Source organism: Sciurus carolinensis, chromosome 7 (assembly GCF_902686445.1).
Source record: "Sciurus carolinensis chromosome 7, mSciCar1.2, whole genome shotgun sequence".
Taxonomy (NCBI): Eukaryota; Metazoa; Chordata; class Mammalia; order Rodentia; family Sciuridae; genus Sciurus; species Sciurus carolinensis.
Window position 1 is genome coordinate 142,494,171 of NC_062219.1, and position 25,824 is coordinate 142,519,994.

General features: G+C 43.0%; 1 long non-coding RNA gene across 1 annotated transcript; it reads right to left on the minus strand.

Annotated features, from left to right (window-relative positions):
* Window positions 1-11,822: 11,822 nt before the first annotated feature.
* On the minus strand, window positions 11,823-21,123 carry LOC124988141 (uncharacterized). Its single transcript, XR_007109374.1, has 3 exons — window positions 21,041-21,123; window positions 20,890-20,949; window positions 11,823-12,056 (listed from the first exon to the last, which is right to left on the minus strand). It is a non-coding gene; the product is annotated as an uncharacterized LOC124988141 (long non-coding RNA).
* Between the last annotated feature and the right edge of the window lie 4,701 nt (window positions 21,124-25,824).

Here is a 25,824-nt window from a genome sequence, read left to right on the forward strand (position 1 = left end):
TCCGCTTCCCCTGGAGCAGGGCTGTGAGCAAGGACTTTCTTCCCAACATGTTCCTGCATGGGCTGAAGAGGTACCTTAGCTGGGTTGCACAACCAGAATGATCTAGCTGAGTGAAGAAGCGGAGAGAATGACCCAGAGCTAATACTGAATATGGGCATTTTGGAAACAGTTTAGGTAATTGCCTTCAGTACTTCCAAGACTATTTACTGGTCTTTAACGAAGAGGCCACACAGGCTTATGAAAGTTCTAAAATTATATCATTTTTATCAGCAACCAGGACCTCAAGTTACCCCCACAAACCACATAGAATTTCGCAACAAGGCTTTGGAAAGAGCTCTATGCTCCCAAATCATGCTCTCATTGGTTCCTTCAGCTGCATTTGCTCTGACCAGGGGGTTGGCACGGGGGGGACGTGGTCTCATTAACTGAGAAAGAATGAATGTCAACAAGTTTCAGAAGAAAACTCCCTGGGGGACCCTGAGCTCTGCCCCCACCATGCCCACCTTCCTCGGGAAAGAATATTGCCGTAAACATTTCATCTGGTATTTCCCACAAAAATGTGTGCTGTGGTCACAGCTCAGAGATGTCAACCCAAATCTCAAACAGCCACCTCCTGATTGAGAATACATTCTGGGTTGTTTATAGTTTGAACTTTGGTAACCAGGGACAAAACCTGATTTTAATTTTAATTAATGATATGGGGGGAGGGGAAATGGACATCTGAGAGAGTCACAGTACATAGTGTCCCTGGTGGCACAATGTCGGTGTTGAGCAGTACTGGATATATGTTCAGGGATTTTCCACTGTGGTATGCCACTTTTCTCCTCTGTTTTTTTTTTTTTTTTTTTTAATTAATTAATTTTGTGGTTCTAGGGTCTTGTGCCTGCTAGGCAAGTGCTATACCGCAGGGTGCTCTCTGCCTCCAAACCCCCATTAGGCTTTTATAGAGAATTCCAATGGTGTGTTATCTTCCGGACTTCCTATACATTGTCATAATTAGTGGGATTTATTTATTTTTTACTTTGAAATATGCAGCAGCCTTCCTGTAATCAAAGTATATTTTTTGAGCATTTATCACTGTAAGAAATAAGAATAAAGTGTGATTAAAAACATATAGTATGGCATGTAAGTTAGATATTCTGACTCCAAATAATGTAAAAATAACACTTATAAAGGATTGAACAATAGACAGAGAGGGGACATGAACTCAGAGAGCAGCAAGAAGAGGTCAGGGGAGACCTTGTGGGCAATGTTTGGGTTTAAGTGCTTTCAGTGAAATGGGATTCATGCCACTGAGTGATGTGATCTGACGGATGCTTTTAGAGGTCATTGCAATAATCAAGGTCAGAGAGGGTGAAGATTTGGGTCAGGGTGTTAGCAGTGGAATAGCAAAAAATGGAGGAATGTAAACATTCATCATAAGTGTGATCAACAGGGCCTTCTGCTGGGTTTGAGAAGAGAAAGAAATCAAGATTGAGTGCAAAGAATTTTTTTTTGTCCTTTTCAGAGTTGAAGAAGACCAAAAGGAGCTGGTGGGGAATGGAACATAGAATTAGATTTGAAGAAGGAGTTTGAATGTTCAAAGGTGGAGTTTGGGGAAGAAGCGTGGGCTAGAGATGGGACTTTGAGAGTCATCAGGGTCTAGATGACCTTCAAGGCAGGGACGCTGGATGAGATCACCGAGAACCCGTAGTGCAGAGAAGCAGACTGAGGATGGGGCAGGTCAATATGGAGAAGGTGGTGGAAAGGAGAGGAACCAGCCAAGGAAACTGGAAAGAAGTGATCTCAGGGGAAGAAGAACAACCACGAGTCATGGGAGTCTCGGAGGAGGTGAAAAATGTGTCATCTGCAGACAGGAAGTGTGATGGGGCTCTGTGGTTTGAGTGTGTGCCCCAGAAGTTCATGCGTTGGAAACCTAATCCTGGAGTTCACATGGTAAGGGCATTGGGGGGTGGGGGCCCTTGGGAGGTGAATGGGATCAGATGACATTGTGAGGGTGGGGCCCCTATGATGGCATTAGTGGCTTTATAAGAAGAGGAAGAGAGTTGTGAGCTAGCACACGTACTCTGTCTGGCCATGTGGTGCCCTCCGCCATAACAAAACAGCAAGGAGGTCCTCACGAGACGCTGGCACCATGTTCTTGAACTTCCAAGCTTCCAGAGCCAGGAGATGAATACACATTTATTGTTTGTAAATTTCCTGGTCTCTGGTACTTTGTTATAGCAACAGAAAATGGATAATGATGGGACTGAGAACAGAATGATAGACTGAGTCATCAGTGACCTGGACAAAGCAGTTTTAGTAGCAGGGACAAGGGAGAATGGGAACAGAGTAGTTGAAGGCAGCACTGTAGACAACCCTTCTAGGAACTTTGTTGTAAATGGGAGCAGTAGAATGGAGTGCTAGCCAAAGGAGGGTGTGGAGGCAAAGAGGACTTTTATTTTTTTAAGATAAAAGATCTAATATACTCAAATAATAATTAAACTGCATGCTCTTTGCCACTTAGCTATACCCCCCAGAAACTGGCATTCTATTGATGCAGCAGAAAAGGGACAGAATTATTGGAATCCTCTGGAAGAGGGGAAAGAATAGGACACAGGAAGTTAGCAAGAGATGTTGACTTCGATTCAGGAGAAAGGCCAGACTTCAAGGGTGGGTGTGTGAGTTCATGTACATTCTCTTCAAACAGCGCTTTTCCCAGGAAATAAGAAACAAGTGATCAGGTAGGGCTGAAGTTGTGCCGGAGGAGATGCAGGCTCAAGGAGGGAGAATGGGGAGTGGACTGGCCACTCGGAGGGTGAGCAGGTGAGTGGGCTGGGGAGTGTGCTAGGATCAGTGCCAGTGGACAGGGAGACCACATGGCTACTGGGGTAACCCCACAGTCTGTCTTCTGATATCTGATCTTTCCTGAGTTCCAAGCTTAGTCTCCCCTCACCCTGGTTCAGAGAATGTCACCCCTTGCCCCTAATTTCCAAAGCAGAAAGCTGGGAGTCCTCCCTGATCCCTCCCTGGGCCCCATTCTGTCATTCCTACCTCCTTGGCCTCTCTTAACTTTTCCTCCCAAGTTCAGAACTGCATGATTTTTCACTGGTTTGGTTAACTAGACTCTCACACTGCTGTTGTTTAGACCATCTCCCGCAGTAGGTTATAAGCTTTTAGAATTCAGCTCGACAAACATTAAGGCCATGAAAATGAGGTAAGTAATCAAGAATTCCTTTGTCCCTTTGAATAACTCACAACCTAGTATAAGACAGTAGTAGTTCTCATTTTCTGAGAATGAAAATACTAGAAAAGAATCATGCTTTTCGAATGAACATTATTAGTTCAGTTTTCAACATCATCGACTTGAGTTGCCAGTGAGAGATTCAATCAAGGATGTTCAATAATTTGGCTGGTACATATTAGGTGGCTGTGTGGCCTGATGTTACTCTTCTGGCAATTATGAGGTGTGGATATGGCTCAGTGTGCATTCAATTTATCCTGGACTCTTGTTAAAATACAGAACATGATTCAGCAGACCAAGTGCCAGGATGCATATTTTATAGTTTAACAAACTTCCAAGTGATGCTAATTAATACTGATCCACAAATTTCATCTTGAGGATAACAGGTTAGAAGACAGGCCCATTCAGAAAATTTAGTGTGCTAATTGTTATAATAACAAGGGAGCTACATGAACTTAGGTCAAGAAATGGATTAAGGCAAAGCCACGCAGATGGTTCACTCAGCAGGACAAGGAACATGTACTTGATTCTGAAAATGAAATAGGACCCTGGGAGGATTTTAACAGAGAGATGACTTGGTTTTGTGCTAAATGCGTATTGAAAGCTGACAAGGTCTCAACCACTGTTTAGGCAGCGGAGATACAGCAGAAAGTAGAGAACAAGAAAACTAAGGAGTTCAGTCCTGGAGGGGGTTGGACAGGAGCTAGCAAGAAAGCAAGTGAACTAAGTAATTTTAGTTTGTAGAAGCACTATAAATAAATAGTAATGTGATTGAGCACAAGGGCTTGCTCAAGTGGTAGATGATTTTTGAGCCAAGAACTAACTAGGCAATGGAGGCAGTCATACAAGAATCTGGGGAAGAACATTCTAGAAACAGGAAAGCAGAAGGCAGCAGGCAGGAATTCTTTCAGGATCAAAGTCAGTGTGATTGGAGTCTAGGGAGCAAGAAGAGAAAATGCTCAAAAGTCCAGCAGGGGCCAAGTCATGGAAAGGCTTTGAAAGTTGCCATGGCGTTTGCGTTTCCGTTTAAATGTGAGAACAAAGTTAAAAAAAAAAAAATACAATTAATTGCATTTTTAAAATGCAGCTGAGTGAAGATAGGATGGGGAGTGTGGATTCCTGGGCATGCTCAGAACTGTTCCCCAGAAAGATGAATCTGTCAGCAGCATGCAAAATGACTGGGAGGAAAGAAGTTCTTTTGCAATGCTGTGATTAACAGCTAAGAGTGCACAGTGGGGAAGTAGACTCACCCTTCACAGGAGCTACGAGGAAGTGAGACCAAGATTCAAATCATACCTAACTCTCCTGAGCCCAGCTGTGGAAAGCAGGAGCCTCTCCTTTTAATCTTGTCCATAATCCCGGAATGCTTATAACAAAAGCTAGTTTCCCAGGTGATAATGCAGAAAGGGACATCCTGTGACATATGATTGTCAATATATAAATACTTTGGGTGATTTTCAAAGTCAGGAGAGGCTGGGATGACCAAGAATGTCTCCACCTCCCTCTTGCCAAACCCAGTGAAGATGCTTGCCAGTTTTTGAGGATCGGTATAACCCTCCCTGAGTTTTTGCATCTTTTAAAAAGATGCTGCTGAGTAGTTGACAACTCAGGTCATGAAATTTCAGGAATTTCAGGATGAATCTGCCTTACAAAACACCAACTAGCAAGGTCAGGGTACCTTCCCTGGAAGCTCTGAAAGTCCTTGCTGCCACGGGCTGGAAACTTAGCTGTGAAAGTTAGAGCAACCCTAGAGGTGAGCACAATTTCAGCTGGAGAACCTCATTTGTATTTTCATGTAAATGAGTTTCAGATCCTTCTCTGGAGAGAAGACAGTGCCTGAGAAACAATGGACGCTTGGGTCCCAGAGTCGGGCAAAGGGCTGGGGTGGGGGAGGGGGGAGAATGAGGAAGGGGAAGGGGAAGAGGTGGCAGAGGCAAGGTCCTTGGCTCCCTTCACACATGCGCCCAGGGCCAGTCTGCAGCCTCCCACCCTCTTCCTGAGCAGAGTGCACTAAAATTGTTGAATGACAGCAAAGAAGAAAATTTGACTTCACGACTTTGCATTATCTGAACTCGATGGGATTCTGCTGTGCATCTGGATATCTGCCTGAAAAGTATGTATTTCTTTCCAAGGGAAACTCTTTGATCTGCGTTTTGGACCATTTTCCCTTGTAGCTGCTGGGCTGTGTTCAGCCATGTCCAGATCAGAGAAGGGTTTGAAGGTCCAGGGAAGCTACACGGTACAGCAGGGAGAATTGTGCCCTTCACATCCAATTTCTTTTTTTTTTTTTAATTTACTTTATTTGTTCTGTTTAGATATACATGACAGGAGAATGTATTTTGGCATCTTATACGTATAGGGAGTATGATTTATTCTCATTAGGCTCCCATTCTCATGGTCGTACATGATGTGGAGTTACTGGGTCCTGTAGGAAAGATATGTCCAATTCATTCTATTGTCCTTTTTCTTCCCCTCCCCCGCTTCCCTTCATTCCCCTTTGTTGAATCCAATGGACTTCTATTCTTCCCTTGCTGTGGGTTAGCATCCACATATCAGAGAGAATATTTGGCCTTTGGTTTTTTGGGATTGACTCATTTCACTCAGCACGATATCCTCCAGTTCCATCCATTTAATGGCAAATGCCATAATTACATTCTTCTTTATGGCTGAGTAATATTCCATTGTGTGTATAGACCACATTTTCTTTACCCATTCATCTGTTGAAGGATACAAAGACTTAAAATCAGCATACTAACAGTAATGCAGCCACATCAACATTTATAGCAGCTCAGTTCACAACAGCCAAGCCATGGAACCAACCCAGGTGCCCTTCAACAGATCCAATTTCTTAGAGATAAGGAGATGACAGAAGTGGAAAGGAAAGAGTCATCACTTTTTGGGCACCAATGATGTGCTCCGCTCTGCTTGGCTCTCTCTCCTGTAGGTTCTCTCAGAGGCTCCTGATCTTCCTGGGGTTCTCCTTGGAATCTTCAGGGCTGTTCATGGGCCCAAAGAGTGAACACACCTCCTGCCAAGGCCTGTGTGCGGGCAGGGTGATACCTAATACGTGTCGTCTTGCCGCACACCCCAAGTGCTTCACCGGGATTCCCTTAGTAACACTCCCAGCACCTCAAGAAATGGGATCCCCTGAATCCTCATTTTCAGTGAAAATAACTGACCCTCAGAGATGCCAAGGGATTTGTCCAGAATCAACAGTGTCGTGATCAAAACCAGGCCGATGATTCTAGAGATCACATGTTGGGCCATTATGTGATATCGTCTTTTACTTTAAAAAGGCATAGAATTACACCTGCTCTGGGTAAAATTTTGCCATGAATTTGTTTGAGGTCTTTGGGTTCCTCAATGTTTGCCGCTTTTTCTTCCTCTTTAAAAGCACTTTTAATTTTTAAGTGCTTTAAAAGCATTTTTTTCTCTTTTAAAAGCTAGGTGTGGTGGCACGTACCTGTTATCCCAGTGGTTGGGGAGGCTGAGACAAGGGGATCGTATCTCGAGTTCAAAGCCAGCCTCAGCAACAGTGAGGCGCTAAGCAACTCAGTGAGACCCTGTCTCTAAATAAAATACAAAAAAGGGCTGGGATGTGGCTCAGTGGTCGAGTGCCCCTAGTTCAATCCCTGGTACCCTTCCTCCTCCTCCAAAAAAAAAAGAAAAAGCATTAAGTAACTTCAGTGAAAACTGGGTAGGTCTCATCCCTTTTTATCCTTTTCCTTCCTCTTCCTTTCTCACTTTCCTAACACCACTTTGTCCCAAGTCTCCCAGATTCCCTGAATCGACACTCTCCCTGCCTGCTCGGAGCCATTTGGTCCCACTTGGGACCTCCCTGTTCCATTTTTTCCTAGTGGGTGATCATCATATCTAGCCCTGAGTATGCCAGCCAGGAAACCCGTGGCTCAGTGGCCCCTGATTTCAGATAGAAAGGCGACTCCACACAACGTGGAATGATGCACTCAGGTTGTCAAAATGTGAAGCTTCTCCCCACCAATAGCCAGTTCTCCAGGGGACACTAATGAGGTGTCCTCTAGCTCAACTCAATCTGGATGCTGTCTACCTGGAGAGAGCATCAGGTCCCACAGGTTAAGGGGCCAGCCCCACTGGACAGCCCCACATCAGATGCCAGTTAACAGCTCCAGGTTGCAGATTGAGCTTCTGATCAAATGAGCCATAAATCACGGCTCCCATAACTCCTTTCTTGGGTTTGATTTACTGTCTAGAGCAGCTCACAGAACTCAGGGACACTTTACTTACATTCACTGACTTATGAGAAAGGATATTACAAAGGATGCATGGGAACAGCCAGAGGGAAGAGATGCTCAGAGCAAGGCCTAGGAAGAGACCCAGAACCTCCAGGCCCCTTCCAGCACGCCTCCTCCAGGAACTCTAATGTGTTCAGCAGCCAGAAAGCTCTCCAAACCCTATCCCTTTGAGTTTTCATGCAGACCTCATTATGTAGGAATAACTGATTAAAACATTGGCCATTGACCATCAACTCAACCTTCAGTCTCTCTCCCCTTCACAGAGGTTGGGAATGGGGCTCAAAGTTCAAACTCTATAATCATGCCTTGGTCTTTCTGGTGATCAATCCCATCCTGATGCTACCTAAAGACTCCTGATCACCACCAAATCATTAGCATGCAAAAATCGCTCTCATGGGTCCAGAGAGTCCAAGGATTTTAGGAGCTATGTGACAAGAACCAGAGCCAGAGACCAAATATATATATTTCTCATTGTATCACAGTATCACCCTCATTTTTCTTGGCCATCAACCTTGGGTCATTCCAAACATATAAGATTAGGGACAGCAGTAAGAACAGGAAGTAGTTGATGGTCAAGTTCAGACGGTCTGTTAATGAACTCAGATTGTCCCTTTGCCAATATTTATTTTGCACCTGATTTCTGCCAGCAATAGAGATATGGAAAGGAAAAGCAGGTACTTTCTGTATAGATAAAAAAAAAAAAAACCCTATAAATTCCTTTTATTTTTCTTGTCTTTGTGGAGTTTATATTCTAATGAAGGAGACAGAAAAAAAAAGTTGTAAATTTCCAAAGGTAAGAATCTCTTTTATTTTCTTTATGCCTCTGTCTCTGATATTGAACTCGCTTTTTCACACAAGGTGAACACAAATTTTGTGAAATAAAAGGGTGAACTTATATTTTGGCAGACAAGTCAGGCAAATAGGGAGCTATACTAAAATGGGATGACCTTTTATTCAGTAAATATTGGTTGAGCACCTACGAAGTGAAAGGTCCTATGTCAAGTTAAACAGATGTAGTCCTTACTCTTTATGACCTTCACAGTCAAAATTTGCACAAATAAGTATTAGAGTTGTGATAAGTAACATAGATACATAGGAAGCTCCTGACGAGATGTTTCCCTGACTCACGTGAAAATCTGGTGGCTTCCAAAAAGTCAAATCACTTTTGAAAAACTGAAAGACTGACACCGTTTAAATGTTCTGAGTGAGAGGACAGGAAGCATGGGGAAAGGTAAGGAGAGGAGACAAAGCATAAATCAGAACCAGGGGAAAGATTCAGGGTTTAAGAGCAATGGAAGCTTTTCTAAGGTGGTTTTTTGTTTTGTTTCGTTTTGTTTTTGTGTTTTTTTTAGTATCAGGGATTGAACTCAGGGACACTCAACCACTGAGCCACATCCCCAGTCCTATTTTGTATTTTATTTAGGGTCAGGGTCTCCCTGAGTTGCTTAGTGCTTCGATTTTGCTCAGCCTGGCTTTGAACTCACGATCCTCCTGCCTCAGCCTCCTGGGCTGCTGGGATTACAGGCGTGCGCCACTGCACCTGGCTTTTCTGAGGTTTTAAGCAAGATCAAAGTATGGTAAGTTTTTATTTTTAGGAAATCACTCTGCTTTGAGGATAAAGACTGTGAAGGGATCAAGAGGGAGTGAACAGATCAACCTGAAATCTCTTGTAGTAGTCTAGGTATGAGAGACCATCAACTTGAACTGTAGGAACACTCAGGCAGAAAGAAGTGAACAGATCTAAAACAGATCTCACACGATGCACAGGCTATGATAATAGGTTGATGGGTGGGTAGGTGTTAACAGTAAGGGAGACTGTCGAGTATGACTCTTAAGTGTGTGGCCTGAGTGATTTCATAAATGCTATCATTTTCTGGGATTAAAGGTGGAGTCATTTAAAAGATATAATACCATGTATTCATTGTGCACATCAATGGGGTTCATTGTGATAATTCTACGTGTGCAAAAAGTATGCACTGATCAGATCTAAGCACCCTTTTCCACCCTCCCACTCCCAATCTCTGTTAGTCCCTATTTTACTTCATAGATGCTTTTTTTTTTTCAATCTTCCACATATGACAGAGAACACGTAGCACTTGTCTTTCTGTGTCTGACTTTCTTCACTTAACAGTGTCCTCCTGTTCCATCCATTTTGCTGCAAATGACAGGATTTCACTCTTCCCTGTGGTTGGTAAGACTCTGTTGTGTTTGTATGCCACACTTTCTGTGCCCATGTCGAAGGGCGCCTAGGCTGATTGCGTAGCTCAGCTGTTGTGAATAGCGCTGCCGTGAGCTCGCCTGCGCAGGCATCTCTTTGGTATGCCAACCTCGTTACCTACAGCTCTGTATTCAGAAGTGGGGTGGCTGGATCGTATGGTTGATCCATTTTTAGTTTCTCGAGGGAACTCCATGCTGCCACCTGCATCATGGCTGTGATAATTTACATTCCCACCACCAGCATCTAGAAGTCCATTTTTCTCCACATCCTCACCAGTGTTTATTACTATGATTTTCCAGAATAGTCACTCTAACTGGGCTAAGATAGTATCTTATTGTAGTTTTGATTTGCATTTCTCTGATGCCAAGAATCATGTTTTTTGAAGTAATAGTAGAGGTGAGGTTTTAGACACGACCAACTGGCTATACTTGTCAGAGATCATCAGATGAATGCCTGACCCGAGATTATTCCTCTAGTAATTATGAAGTGCGTGAATGACCCAGTATAAATCAATTCTGATATCCTGACTCCCAGAGGACAGGGGCTGATTCAAGAAAATTCTCGTGAGCCTTGCTGGACCAATCAAATTCCTTTTCTTAATCTGAATGGGGGGAAGAGAGATTTTTTATACTCTGGCAGAGCTGTGAGCCTATAAATTCAGGGTTGTTGATGAATATGTCTCCTCTTATAGGGATCATGTTGCCTAGAACGAATGAAGATGATAGATTGAGAAAGAAGAGAGACAGAAAGCATCCTGAGAATACCAGTACTTCCTCTGCTCTGCCTCTGGTTTGGTTTCACAAGCTTAGAGTATTTTTAGTGAAATTTTATCACTTACAATCATGACAGTGCTATTAATGGAGATAAGCAGTTGGATTGACAATCTAGAACTCAGAGAGAGAGACAGAGAGAGAGAGAAAGAGAGAGAGAGAGAGAGGAAAAGAGAGGGAGGGAGAGAGAGAGAGAGATTTTTCCTATAGACTTATGGTTGAGGTAGATAAAGAATTTGAAGCCAGGGAGTGGACAAGATAACCAAAGCAAAACAAAAAGCGACTGTTGAAGCAGAAGCTCTGAGGAACTCTAAAGATCCAGGAGAGGAGGACGAACTCCCAAGGAGATTGAGGGAAATGCTTCTGGTGCTTGGAGGAAAACCAGGAGAGCGTGGTGTCCCAGAAGCCAAGTGGCCAGCTCGGGAGAGGACAAGTACATTCAGAACCGAAGCAACCAGTGGAATGGGCAGCATCGAAGTCGTTGCTGTCTTTACCACAAACAATTTCAGTAAAGTAGAGGGGACAGAAGTCAGTTGGACGGAATTCAGGAGTAAATGGAAGTGAGGAAGTAAAAACGGAATAGGAAAACAATTCTTTTGAAACTCTTAGCTAGAAAAGGGAGAAAATGGAAAGGAAAATGACTGGAGACAGCTCATGAAAGGATTTGGTTTTCTGGGGGTGGGTTGCTTGCTTGTTTGTTTTTGAGGAGGAAAAGGACTAAAACAAAGTTATATTTAAAGATCAATTAGGACACAGAGGAAGAAGGAGCTAACTCTGCCTGCTTGAATAGAGAAAGGTTTCCCCAGGAACATGATTTTGAGGTCTTGAATAGTGGAGTAAAATTTTTCCAACTGAGGAAAGCATTACATGCAAAAGGAAAGCTATAAGCAAAGACATGGTGGTGTGTTTGGAGGATCATGAATAGCTCATAGGGAAAACTTCGGCGTAGAGAAAACTTCAGCTCTGGGCGTGACTACTACAGAAAAAAGGAAGAGAGAACTTTCTGTACCTTTTATCTTTGTTCTCAATTCCATCTTTAAAATAATTTGATTGGGCCAGATTATCTTTAAGGCCTATTTCAATACTTAAATCCATAGCTAATGGTGATCTGTCTTGAATGTTTTGTTATATTAACACAAACACTCCCCAAAATGAATAATCCAACATAGACATTTCCTGAAACTTTACTTTATAATGTATGGTGAGAGACTTCCAAGAGATTAGAGGCTCAGCCCAAAGTGGCCCACTTAGGAAAAGATAACCATAAAATGTCTTTGCTTTAAAAGTCTATGTGTTTTACCTAAAAAGGTCATATGCATTTCATTTTGTAATGTGTTTGAGAAGGTTTTATTATCATTTTATTAGCATTTATCTGTGCACCAGAAAATAGGCCAGTTTCACCTTCTAGACTTTGGTATTTCCTGGCGCCTGCAGAAACTAGGAGCAAGGATGATGGTCCATGCCTGGTGCCTCCTCCCTGGTCTCTAGGTGTCTTCCCTGGCCCTTCTACTGCTGTCTTCACAGAGGCAGGATCTGAGCAACAGCTCTCTGCAGCAAGTGAAATATGGTGGAACCTGGGTACAGACAGGAAGAGAGCATTAAGAGGAGCTTCACTGAGTTAATGGGTCTTTACAAATGTCCTGGGCTTCAGGGAATTAAGTAACAGCATTAGGAGACTTAACATCTCAGTTTCTCACATATCATATTATTCATATCCATTCAGCTGCATGAATATTCTATATAAAAGAATGAGAGATAGAAAAACCACATAAAATTGCCTGAAAGAAAAAAGCAACACATATTAATTGGATTCTTGGCAAAAGACTGAAAAAATGTCCCAGAACTGATGAAACAGCTATTTTTAGAAAACTTCACTCTAAAATATATCAGTTCCTCTGTGAATGAGTTCATACACATGCCACAAACTACTTTGGCCTGATCCTTTTGGGGAGAAAAAAAAAACCCTTCATTTTCCCCTTCTATTATGTAATAAAATAAAATGAACCCCTTTCCCAGAGCTGTTTTGAAAGCACTCCTCAATGGACAGTCGTTTTTCATCCACATCTGTCCACGTGTTTGCTTTCCCATGAGTCCTCTGCTCTACTTTTTGTGACCTAAAGACACTAATAGAAATAGAAGTTCTTTCCACCATTCATTAGTATTTAAGTCGTTCCCATTTTTAACCCGTGAGCTCACTCTCATGATTCATCAGATTTCCGATACTACAACCCTCTGCTATTTTTTTTTTTTTGGGGGGGGAATGGAAAAAAAAAAGTGTTAGCAGAGGACTAACACTTAATATGGTATTGGGAGGCAGGAAGGATTAAACCACTGGAAGTTACAGAATTCTGACTTTGTGATAAGAGATTGGCCAGTGATTAGAAGACCTCACCTAGTTTGTCTTAAAATGGAATTAGTCCAAATGGTGCCAGTGGGATTTAAGGGACTGCATGGTCCCAGAGCAAACACAATACCTGTCTTTTGGATGCTGTTAATCTCAGGGGTAAATGAGGGAAATGGGGTTTGGGAGTCCCAGCAACACATTCCCCAGTGATTATAGTGCTAAATACTGGTGACTTGAGATGACTATGCATCAGATAGGAGAAAGGTCTCCTAAATCATTAAAGGATTATAAAGTCTGCTTGAGAATCCCTTGTCATTGAAATTAACAGGCATTTTAGAGTCATTTGTGCATATTTCTGAGACTTCATCTACTGAGGTTTCTAATAGTCTTTGTTTTGTAGATCTATTTATCTCTCTCTTGGAAGAAAAGGCAAGTTTTCTTTTAGAAAGCAAGACATGCATACAGATGTTTCCTTTGTGTCTTGTTTATTTTGCTTGTAGAAACACTCCCGTACACATCCTGGACAAATTTTAGGGACTATTTTAAGCAAGCAACCTATAGGTCTTACTTTTTTATGTCTCTACTAGTTTCAATTTAACATCAGGGTTAAAGTAGATTCTTGGTAAATGTACTCCTGTTAGGGACTAGGAAAATCCAGAGACCCTCTGTTCTCACAAGATCTTATCCCCTAAATTATTCTCTATAGAATTGTCTGATTGCAAAAATGATCAATCCCAGACTTTAGCTTTAAACTTGAATCTGGTGAAGTGCACATCAACTGATTGAAATGTTCAGTGTGTGTATGTGTGTGTGTGTGTTATTATCAATCTCCTTGCCTTAATGTGAATGAAGGTTCTCAGGTTTCAACATGGAGTAGTGGAGAAGAATGCTAAGGGTTCCGAGTTGCTGTGCATAAGATGGCCTGGTTCTCACTCATGAAATGAGTGCATTTTCTTCAAAGGACAGAAACTTCCAAACTTGTACACACTGTTTCTGCAAATAGAAATGGAGTATACAGTGTTATGGAGGAAGCTGTGAACAGCTCCCATTTCTAGAGGCTTCTTCTCATTGACTTGCATCAAAATGCGTCCATGTGGGCAAATTGAAATGGCCACCATGAAGAGGTTTTAGGTATCTGCCTCTTGCCCATTCTACATGATTAACTCCCTTGACTTTCGAGGCGGAATGATGCAAAAACTTGGCATCACATCCTAGAGTTTACATGTAGTTTTCCTCTCTTGTGATATTTTTGACTGGTTTAGTATTGAGTAATACTGGTTTCATTGAATAAGTCTCCTCTTATTTTTGGCAAAGCTTAGAAAAGAGTGGCATTCTTTAAAAAATATTTGGTAGAATTTGCCAGTGAAGGCACTTGAACATGAACTTTTCAATGTGGGAAAAATGTTTATTAGTACATGAATGGAGAAAAATGACCGTAAGTAGTGACTGCCTAGTGAAGGCTAAGGATCACATGACTTCTTCTTCTTTTTTTTGCGGGGGCGGGGGGTACCAGTACTCAACCACTGAGCCACATTCCTGGCCCTTTTTTAAAAATGTGTTTTATTTAGAGACAGAGTCTCCCTAAGTTGTTTAGGGCCTCTCTAAGTTGCTGAAGCGGGTTTGAACTTACAATCCTCCTGCTTCAGCCTCTCAAGCAGCTGGGATTATAGGCATGTACCTGGGTTCATATGACTTCTTTTGGGAGTAATGAAAATATCCTATAATTAGACCGTGGTGATGGTTGAACAACTATGTGAATATACCAAAGAGACTGAGTTGTTCTTGTTAAATCACTATCTTGCTTTTCTGGTCCACGCACTTGGTCCATGTAAATGCTCATCTGGTTTTCAATCTGCTTCTATCATTTTACTTATTTATTTCATGCATTATCTGTCATTCTTGTTTGAAGCAGAAAAGGTATGCAGAGCTTGTATTTACTAATCTTGATGCTTCCTTACAATGAGTCTTTCTAAAATAGAATTTACAAGGTGCTTAAAAATTTCTTTGGGATCCTCTGAATTAAACATTTTCTCTGTTAGGATGTCAGCATAGGATGTTTCAGTGCCTGTTCTCCCACAGAAACACCAATTTGAACAACTGCCCATGCATGAAAATACCTTCACAAGAACTAAGGATACCAGGAGAGAGATCAGAGCTCCTGCATGTGGGATAGACATAATAGGTATATTGTAAACAGTAGGAAGGACAGTTTGACACTATTTTGCCATTTCTCCCCAAACCCCAGATAATGCATAGTGCAGAAAGACACCCTGCACTTAAGGGAAGAAACTGGGGCTGCACATGTGACATTGCCTCAACTCCCAACACTGGATCTGGTTCAGTAAACTTCAGTGCTGACCAGACCCCCACAGCCTCAGACTTCAAGCTGGTACCCGAGGACTGAGCCTCCAGGTCCGCTCTGGTGCCAGGACGGATCTCACAACCCCAAGCTCCAGTCCTGCCCAATAGGTTCAGCCAACAGATCTGTTCTACCATCAGCCAAAACCAGTAGCCTTGGGCTCTAGATTAGCCACAGTGACCTTGGGCTTTGGACCTACCCCAGAGCAAGAGCAGGCCCCATAGACTCAGTGGTCAGGCCCTCCCAAAGACCAGACCAGACCAGTAGATCCCAGCACCAGGCTGGCTTCCATGGTCCCAGGCTTCATGCTTGCCCCAGTATCAGGCTGGACCCTCCAGCACTAGCCATCAGTTTGGAACCCCCACTGCAGAATCCAGTTGTACCCTATGTATATATACTCCAGGCCTACCCCAGGACTGGACAGTCCCAGGTTCCAGATCAACCCAGAGCCAGGTTGGTCACATAACCCCAGGCCATAGGCCCATTCAGAGCCAGGATGATACCCCCGGCCCCAGCCACTAAGCAGCACCCATGTACAGAGGCTCTAGGCAACTGCCCACTAACAGGCCAGCCTAAGCTCCAAGTCAGCCCTGTGAGCCTAGATTCCAGTGGACTCAGGGTCTAGGCCTGCACCAGCATACCCAGAGCCAAGGTTTACCCCTATAGATCCAGAATACAGGCCATTCACCATAAACCCCCAGGCTCCAGTGCGTACAGGGTCCAAGACTGCTCCAGAATAACTAAGGCCAAGGACTACCCCACCCAAGATCCAGGAGAGTCCCTATAAACCTAGGACCACAGCCTATGTACATGGACTTAGAGCAGACCTGACTCAGTGTCAGACCAATCTCTATGGACTCAGGTCTAGTGGATCCATGTGTCAGACCCATCTCAGCACCCAGCCAACCACTATACACTCAGGATCAAGGCCTACCCAAAACCAGATAAGTCTCTATGAACTCAAACTTCAGGTCAGCCTCAGGTGGATATAGGCTCTACTTGTGCAGACCCAGACTCCAGGTTTCAGGTTGATCCACATTTCAGGCCCAACTCATGGACCCAGGCACCGTGCCTGCCTGAGGACTCCAACAGCAAACCTGACCATGGACCCGGTGTGGTGACCTGCCAAGAATCTCTGAAGACACTGACTAATGAAGAGCTTTCATAGACAAAGTCAGTCTGCGAAGAATGGAATAAATTCCTACTTATTCAAATAAGCATACACCAACGCTCAACCACAGGAACCAAGAGGAATCAGGGAAATATCCCTACCAAAGAAACAAAATAAAGCACCAGCTACCAACCCTAAGAAAATAGACATTCATGACCCTTCTTACAAAGAATTCAAAATACTAGCTTTAAGAAAGCTCAGCAAACTTCAACAAAATATGGATAAACAATTTGACAGTAACTGAAAAAGAATAAATGGCCAAAGTGAAAAATGTAATAGAGAATTAAATTTTTTTTTTAAAGTCTAAGAGGAATGGGGGGTGTAACTCAGTGACAGAGCACATGATTAACATGAGCTAGGTTCTGGGTTCGATTCCTAACACTCACACATGCACGTGCACACAGAAGTCAAACAGAAATTGTGGAGCTGAAATATAAAATGAAAATGGAAAAATGCAATGGAGAGTGTCAATAGGAAAAATGATTAAGCAGAGAGAATTTGTGAATTTAAAAAAGTAGTTTATTTAAAAATACTGTCAGAGGAGGAAAACAACCAAAAAGAAAGAAAGAAATGAAGGAAACTTGCGAGATTAATAAGAGCATGAGAAGAGCAAATATTTCAGTTATAGAAGTTTAAGAAGTAGAAGAGAGAAAACAAAGAGATGGAAAGCTTGAAGAAATAATTGCAGAAAGCTTTCTAAATCCGATGAAAGTTATAAATATCCATATACAAGAAGGTTCAAGGTCTCTAATCATATTTTATCCAAATCAGACTATATCAAGACATTATAATCAAATTGTCAATAATCAAAGAAGGGATCCTAATAGTAGCAAGAAAAGAGAAGTGCATCCCATATAAGAGAGTTTCAGTAAGGCTACAGTCAGATTTCTCAGTCTAAACCCTACAGGCCAGGAGAGAGTAAAATAATATATTCAAAATGTTGAAGGCAAAAAATCCTCAAACAAACAGAAACTTCCAATCAAGAATACCGTACCCCGCCAAGCTGTCCTTCAGAAATGAAGGAAAAATAAAGACTTTCCAAGACAACAAAAACTGAAGGAGTTCATCACTATTAGATGTATCTTAAAAAATAAACTCTAAAGGGAGTCAAAAGGTAAGGATGTTAATTAGTGACAGAGAAACATACAACAGTGTAAAACTCACTAGTGAAAGTAAGACCACAGTTAAATTCAGAATACTCTAAAACTGTAATGATGTACAGATCACATGTCTTCAGTCCAAAGGTTAAGACAAAACAACTAGAAGTAATAAGGTCTACAACAATTTGTTAAGGGATATGCAACATGTAAAGATATAAATGGTGACATCCAAGACATAAATTGTGGGGGTGGTGGAGTAAAAGTGCAATGTTTTATGGGCTCCAAGATAAGTTGTTATCAGCTTACAGCACCCCAGTATGTAAGCCTCATGCTAACCACAAAGAAAAGATCTATGTAGATAACAAAAGAGTTTTAAAAATTAAGGAGTCAAGCATAACACTAGACAAAATCATCTAATCACCAAAGAAGAGAGCAGATGAGGAAGAAAGAAACAAAAGATTTGAGAACAACCAGAAAACAATTAACAAAATGGTAGCAGTAAGTCCTGATCTATCAGTAATTACTGTGAATGTAAATGGATTAAATTTTCTAATCAAAAGACATAAAGTGGTTAAATGGATGAAAAAATCAAGACTCAAGTATATCCTGACTATTAGAGAATCACTTCACCTTTAAGACATACAGAGACTGAAAGTGAAAGGATGGAAAAAAATTATCTATGCTAATGGAAACCAAAACATAGCAAAAGTAGCTATTTTTACATAAAATAGGTTTTAGGTGAAGCACACTTTTTTTGCACTTTCTTGTGTTTGAGAACAATACAGGCAAATAGAAAGGAAATGCAAGTTACATATATATTTTAACTATTCTAACAGCTCCACTAGAAATATAAAAAGGAACAGACAAAATTAACTTTAGTAATCTATTTTATTTAATCCAATATTACCCACATATTATCATTACCAAATGTAATCAATATGGAAATTATTAAGATACTTTTAATTATCTTTTTATACTAAGTCATTAGAATCTGATATGCACTTTATAGCACATCTGGATTCAGAGCAGTGACCTTTCAAATGCTCAGTAGCCACCTATGACCAGTGACATCTCTGTTGGATGGTGCAGATTTCGAGTTTTCATAAAACAAGAGCAAATTTAATCATTACTATCACCAATTTGGATCTTTTTGGTGGATTTTTTAAAATAATTTCACTAGGAAATTAAGACAAAAAGAACAAAATTAAGACAGCCTCAATAGTTGTGTTTTTCTCTGTGTTATGTGTATAATTACAATTACTCTGGTTGACATGGAGAATTCACCTTGGCTTCTCTTTCTAAATTAAGGAAAAAGTGTGAAAAGTCTTAGGTATACAAGCTTATGTAGAAATAAGACCACTTCTATTTTTAATTCTGAAAAACCAACTTCTGCAAAATTAAAGTTTAGTTTCTCCCAAGTGACATGGAATGGAAATATATAAGATTTGAAATGGTCAGGACATGAATTGCTTAATAAATTAATTAAGGATTTAAACTTTATTTTCTATCAAAAACCATCTTGAAGTGCTGGAAATACCTAGAAGGGAGTAAAATACAATAGAGTTTTGTGGTTTGGTATAAAATCAGTTTCGCTCAGGTTCACTCTCAGCTCCCTCTGGACAAAGAAAATTTGGTTCTGCAAAGGGTTCTAACAATGATTATGGTAGATTGTTTACAGTCTGATGTCCCAGGTACCCTAGGAAGTCAGGTAGACCCGTTCGGATGGGGAACTTCTGTTCTCTAGCTACTAGTAACAAACCTTGCTACTTATGGGGAAAGTGATCATTTCCAAAATGCATTGTTCTGGTCTTAGATCACTTGTTTTCTAAAGCAGGGGGCCCTCTTCTTGCTAGATCTCTAAACCATACTATTTACAAAACTGTCTGTTTATATAGCTTAGAAACATCGATAGTTCCTCAACCTCCTGATTTTGTGGCGGTCTTTGGACATGCTAATTTGTCACATCCTCTGAAACTCCAATTGTTCATTGGTAGTGGTTTTATCCGGTAATTCCCAATCATGTCATAGTTAATGAAAACAAAACCAGTAATCAGTTGGACACATAGTCCTTTCCTCATGGGAATCTCCAAATGGATTCCAGATTGGTGGGGTCTGTTTCCAAAACCTCCTTGTGAGCAAGAAGGGGAGGGGATCCCTTTCCAATCCAGGTGAGGGGGACGAAGGCTGGCAGGGGATTAAGTCATCACCTGGGTCATCAGCCGAGGGCGCCCAGACCCTGCCATTCTGACTGCATGTCTGACAAGCTGAAGCACAGGACCTATTGGCCAGGGGCTGCTCTTGGGCTGGCGGGGGAGCCGTCATATTGTCATCCCAGCTGGCTGTGGCGGGTGCCAGGGTTTAGAAATTGTTCTTGACGTGGTGGCAAGCATTTTTAATGTCCTGTCACCAGACACGCATCATTTCCTGGTAAGCAGTACTGCCCCACCCCCAACTCTTGCTATCTAATTTCATGTTGTTTTTTTTCCCTGTGACACTTGCTATGGTTTAGAGGTTGAGTGTCCCCCAGAGGCCCCTTTGTTAATGGCTTGGTCCCCAGCTGCTGGGGGGTGGTGCTGTTGAGAGGTGGTGGAACCACCAGGAGGCGGGGCCGACTAATGGAGGAGACTGGGTGCTGGCCCTTGAAGGGGTTTATGGGACCCCGGTCTCTTCCTCTTTTGCTTCCTGGCCTTGAGGTGAGCAGTTTGCTGGGCCACATGCTCCCTGCAGTCTGGTACCCCCATCAGAAACCTAAAAGCAGTGAGTCCACCTGATTATGGACTGGAACCTCCAAAACTATGAGTCAAAATCAACCTTTTCTCTCTATAAGTTAATTATCTTGAGTGTTTTATTATAGTGACGGGTCCCAGACTAACCTAACACTAGGTGGGCTATATGGCCTGCCGTTAACCTAACACTTACCAGCACATAGCATGCTATATATTTGTGAAATCTCCTGTCTCTAACCACCAGCATGTCACCTCCATGAAACCATAGCTTGGTTTATTCACAGGTGGGTTTTCAGCCCCAAGAACTTAAAAGGAACTCAGTTAACATGTATTGAAGGAACAAATTTACATACGAGAAGCATACCTTCCTTCAAATAAGTAAGAGAAATCCAGATAAACGTTGCAGTGCTGTGGATTACCAGCTGCAGGAGCTTGAATAAATTGCTGAAGCTCTCAGGTTTTCAGGTGTCTCAAATGTGAACTAGACCAATAATGTGCACCCTGTAGGGTTAGGATTAGATGATGTCAAATGTTCAACCATGCCTAGGACTTGGCTTACACTAGGCAATCGTGTATTTGAGGGACTGGGATGTAACCAAATGGGTAGAGCACCCGCCTAGCATGCACAAGGCCCTGGGTTCCATCCTCAGTACCACCAAAATAAAAAAGTACTTGACAATATGCTTTATACTCCAGTGGTTCCTTACCTGGAAAGTTGTAGTTGCTCTTCAACAGCAGTGGGTTCGGCTCCAGGCTGTCACAGAGACCTGGACATGGGCAAGGGTTAAGAGCTTTGAGGGGCAGTGGGTACATGCCCAGCAGCCTCCCAGCAAATCTAAACACAACCTTCCAGGATACCTTGCCGAGCACACAGGGGACACAGGCCATAGCCCAGAAGGACCATTTCTGAGAAAGGAGGGCATGCTCAAGCTACCCCACAGCATGTGACTTTCAACAAACAGAAGGGAAGAATGTGGGTTCAGCCCTAGCTGGGGGTTGTGAGTTGGAGGTACCTAATGATGCTTTTTCCTTATTTGGATGGGATGGGAAGTTGGAGGGGGTGGTTGCATTCCTAGACCCCTGATTACCAGCTCCTTCCCACCCGGAGTGTTGAAATAGCAGATTTAGAGTGAAAACAGCTGACTAACCCAGCCCCACCCCTGGACTTCTGAAAAAGAGATTCCAGACCATTCTCACCTCTTCTCCTCACGCATTCTGGAGGAAGTGTACTTCTGACAGCCAGTGGGCATTCAGTGCAGAATCTTATCAGCTTCTTGGAGTACAGAAGGAATATTCTAGAAATCGCTTCAGGTAAATGGTATTTTAATAATGCAATATTAAAGTGATAAGCACTGTGCACACCTCAAGGAGTGGGTATCTTAGAGTGCTTTGGATGAGTTAATGATACAACGCCGTCCATGAGACAAAGATACGAACCCTCAGTTGTGTGCACTTTTAGATGTGTGAGATGTTGCTGTTATTCCTAATACTCTGGCTATATTTTTCAGATTAAGGAAAGAGGGTAAAAAGATTTCAGAGGCCAGGCATGCAATTAAAATTTCTATTCAAATGCGTGTGTAGCATGCACATGTTCATACACACGTGTGCAAGGCTCGCGTGTTTGCAAGGCTCTTTGGACCTGACTTCTTCCTCTCTGGACTCCTGGATGAGGTGGGGGGGCGGGCCCTATGGTAGTCCTGACCCCAAAACTGCTTTCCTAGCACTGGCCTTTGCTGACACTTCACTCTGGAACGCTAGGAATCCCTCCCTCCCTTTCCTTGCCCTCCCACCTGCTCAAATCCTGCTCAATTCTGGGCTCCAACCCTAGTGCCTAGGGACTCCCAAAGCATATCACAGTGACCTACCTTTTACCTTCTCCAAAATTCTGTAAAGAGTTGGTGCTACCCTGTTTTTATAATTAGTGGTTTGCCGTTGTACCTGAAGAGTCGGGTAAACCAACGCCCCTCGCTCCACTCCTCGCTGCCCCTACCTTCAGCGAGGTTGGGAATGTGGTGCTTCTTGCAGGGAAGGGTTATAAATTCCTGTACTCCCTCTTCCTCTAGAAGAAAGAAAGTCTCTGAGATGTCTCCCTAAGAAAGTGACGTACCCGATAGAAAAGCAGTCTTCAAAAACTTCCACGGGGTCTTGGGTGCCCTCTCTTATTCTCACTGACCATGAGTTTTTAACCTGGAGTTTTGGGGGAGGAGTCCAGAGGACAGCATGGAGTCCCCAAGAGGGGAAGCAGGCTTGGGGTTGGAGTGGAAGGAGAGGGGGAGACACTGGCATCTTTCATGACATGAATGTAATGCATGAACTCCTTACATTAGGATTCTTAGCAAGGCATAGATTATGCTATATTAAGATACTTCTTTAGCTGGACGTCGTGATACATGCCTGTAATCCCAGAGACTCGGGAGGCTGAGGCAGGAAGGTGGGAAGTTCAAAGCCAGCCTCAGCAACTTAGCAAGGCCCCAAGCAACTTAGTGAGACCCTGTCTCAAAATAATAAAAAATAAAAAATTTAAAGGGCAGGGGATGTGACTTGGCAGTTAAGCATCCCTGGGTTCAGTTACAGTTTCCAGTACCAAACAACAACAACAAACCAACTTATTCCTTGATATTGAAATATACCACATGATTTCAAAACATGATAGTTGTTTTCTGGAAGGGGGTGTGTGTGTGTTTGTATGTATACACACACATATGTGATTCCATAGTTGTTTGTGGGATAATGAGCAAGTTCATCTTCTGCAGCTTATGCTGGTAGGTAGACCCCTAAGGACACTGTGCTTCAAAGTCCTTCTTGGATCCCATTTTGGTCAAAATTCTGTTTAGTCCCTATTCTGTGCCAAGCGATGTTCTTGTAAATGAATCAATTTCTGTCCTCCAGGAAGCCACAACTCACCCAAGACAAGAGAAATTGACAAAGGTCAAGATCTGGGGATGCTCAGTGTGGTGGGTGCTGATCATTCCAATGGAGATGAACAACACAATTATGACATCCATGTGAAGGTTAATTATAGAACAACATCTCTCTCCTGACTGTAGTATCAACAATTTCCTGTAACTATCTCATTGAGAAATCTAATCTCATGAGGTTTTTTGACCAACTTTTGACACCATCTTTGTGATTGTCAAACTTTGCTGAAGATCCTGTAGTTCCACAGAGATGGAAAGAGAAGACTGAACTCTGAGTTCACAGAGGTTGCTGGGGAGAGATGTAGCATAGTCTGGGTGCCATACTGCTTTTGCTCTTATGTTACCATTGGGATGTCCAGTCCAAGTCCAGGTCCTTGGTGTCCCAAACAAAGAACTGAGCAAGACACACAGAAGTAACAGGTATAGATTTACTGAAGGTGAAGATAGCTCTTTGTTAGGTAGAACAGTGGGGGATTAAGCCAGAGAGAGATAGAGAGACACACACACACAGAGAGAGAGAGAGAGAGAGAGAGAGAGAGAGAGAGAGAGAGAGAGAGAGAAAGAGGTGCTCAAGGCCCCAAATTAGGGTCTTATATCCTGAACTGTGGGGCCTGATTGAAGACCTTACCCCATTTTCTCCCATTAGTTATCTTATGATACCTGATCAGACTGTTTTCCAATTGCCCCCATTGGTTACTTTAGAAAACCAAATTAGAACACTTCCCACTTTACCCCTACTAGTCATTTTAAAATTTGAACCTGTGGCAGGATTTGTCATGGTGATGAGTCGTCAGTGGCGGGAGTTACCATGGTGACGGGACTTATCCTAAACAGGGACAGAACTCCCTTCCTTCTCTTGTCCTCTGGCGGCTTCTTTCTGATACCCTATCTCTGCCACCCTGGTGTCCCTGAACCTAACAATGAGAGGGGCCAAAAATCTTTCTCTTTCTCCCTGTGGAGAATTGGTATAAGTCTGAGAATAAACTGGGAGAAGACAGATTAACAGGAGAAAAGGTGTGCAAACTAATTTTTGCTTGGTGGACTCATGGAAGGTGAGCACCCAACAGCTCAGTGAGATTCAGAAGCTCAAATACCCTTCCTTATAGGGGAGAGGGAGGCGGGGGACGTAGATCATGTAGAGGAAGAGCAAGTGATTCGTAGGAGAGTGAATGGGCCCAGGAACAGGTAGTGCCGGGACACAGTTCCTCAGGGCTCTGAGTATGACATTTGAGTTTCGATATCATGCTCTGTGAGACGAGTGTACTTTTTCTTGTTTAATAAAATTTCAGTGGGAGAAGCTGAGGCCATTGTGGAAGGATCTGGTCTTTAGGTAGAGAAGGGACCTTCAGGGGAAGCCTTCCGGCATTCCATGCCCCCCAGTGCTCTCAGTGTGAAGTCCTAGGGGTCATGTTTGGGGGTGTCGTTTTCTCAGCCCCAACTCTCTTCCTCAAACCCTTTCAGTGCCCAGACATCCCTTCTCTCTCTCTCTCTGTCTCTCTGTCTCTCTCTCTGTCTCTGTCTCTCTCTCTCTCTGTCTCTCTCTCGCCCTGCAAAGCTCTCACATTGTGAGGCCCTACAGTACCTAGCCAGGTATAGTGGTGCACACCTGTAATCCTAGCGACTCGGGAGGCTGAGGCAGGAGGGTCGCAAGTTCAAAGCCAGCCTCAGCAACTTAGTGAGCCCTAAGCAACTTAGCAAGATCCTGTCTCAAAATAAAATAAAAAAGGGCCGGGGACGTGGCTCAGGGTTAAGCACCCCTGGGTTCAATCCCCAGTTTACCAAAAAAAAAAAAAAGTTCTGTGCCTATCAGGTGCCAGGCACCCCTCAGGCTTCCATCTCATGACGTGACCAAAAAGAAAGGGCATGTGGGGCGCCGTTTCTTCCTCCAGCGACTCCCCACTTGTTTTTGGTTAGGAGCACCCTCCTGGGAGGGGGTTCCAGAACATGGTCTTCCTACTCATATTTTGACATCAAGATTGGCTGTGAACATACTAACCCTATGATTGAGAAAAGTACATAGGAAGTCAGGGGTTCTTTCAAATATCTTTTCTAGGGGTTAAAAGTAAGGCAGGAAGGAGCAGGGCAGACTACCCTCGATGCTGCAGCCGGGTCTCCCCCAGGTCTCCCAGGTTTCCCGTGTCCTTCTCCTTGGCCACATCTCTCCTTAGTTCTCTTTTATCAGCTACAGGTGAGGTCAAGCTGGAGCTGGTTTCAGATGTCCTCGTCACCCTGCCCACTCTTTCCTGGCCTGTCCGACTTCAGTCCACCTTTCTCAGCCTTTCTCCTTCTTGCCCGCCTCTTCCATTCCAGCCTGTCTCCTGAGAATGTTCGCTGGCTGGACTCGCCCTCACCCAAATCACCCCTCTCCCTTCTCTCTCTCCAGCTGCTGCGTGGACTCCTAGCCTTCCTGAAAGCAGTGTTAAAATTCCAGCTTCTCATCCCAGTGGCTCAGGAGGCTGAGGCAGGAGCATCACAAGTGCGAGGCCAGCCTGAGCAACTTAACAAGGGTGCCTGTGGGTTCAATCCCTGGTATAAAAAAAGAAAGAAGGGAAAAGAAAAAAGAAGAAAAAAATATGCAGCTCCTTTCCTACTTACCTAAGCCAGGAGTGTCCCTTCTTGGCTTGAAAAGGACTTGCTGTTCTTGTGAGAGTTTGATCTTAATCATGTATTTGACAAATGTTTGCTGAACACCTAGAATTTACTAAATAAACTCTGGTAGGTGTG